Source organism: Eimeria mitis, genomic scaffold, assembly GCF_000499745.2.
Source record: "Eimeria mitis Houghton genomic scaffold, Emh_scaff1326, whole genome shotgun sequence".
NCBI lineage: Eukaryota > Apicomplexa > Conoidasida > Eucoccidiorida > Eimeriidae > Eimeria > Eimeria mitis.
This window is the reverse complement of record NW_013568778.1, coordinates 6,996-7,556: the sequence shown is the minus strand read 5'-3', so window position 1 is coordinate 7,556 and position 561 is coordinate 6,996.

The window sequence follows — 561 nt, the reverse complement described above, 5'->3', positions numbered from 1 at the left end:
TATATATATATATATATATATATATATATATATATATGTATATGTATATAGCTGGTATATTAAATAGGCCTAAACACACCTCGAATTATAAATAAAAATATAAACATAAAAATAACCCCAAACAAAACCAGAAACAACCGCATATATAATTAAATAAATCCACCTACATACACACACATATACATATATACATAAATATATCTATTTATATGTCTATATATATATATATATATATATACAAGTATAAATACTTATATAAATACGAATATAAGTACAACTATAAACATAAACACAAATACAAACACAAAAACAAACACAACTACAAACATTTATACTTCTATTTCAATTTCTATAAATATAAATATAAATACAAATATAAATATAAATAAAAACATAAATATTTATATTTCTATTTGTATAAAAATATATGTGCAGGGGACACGCTGGTGCTGGAGGCTTCGCTGCTGAGTTGGCGCGAGAAATTTGGTTTATGCAAATTCAGCGGAAAGGGATTTGTAGACGGCCAGCTCGCTCTGGAGGTCGACGAGATGACTTTTGCTT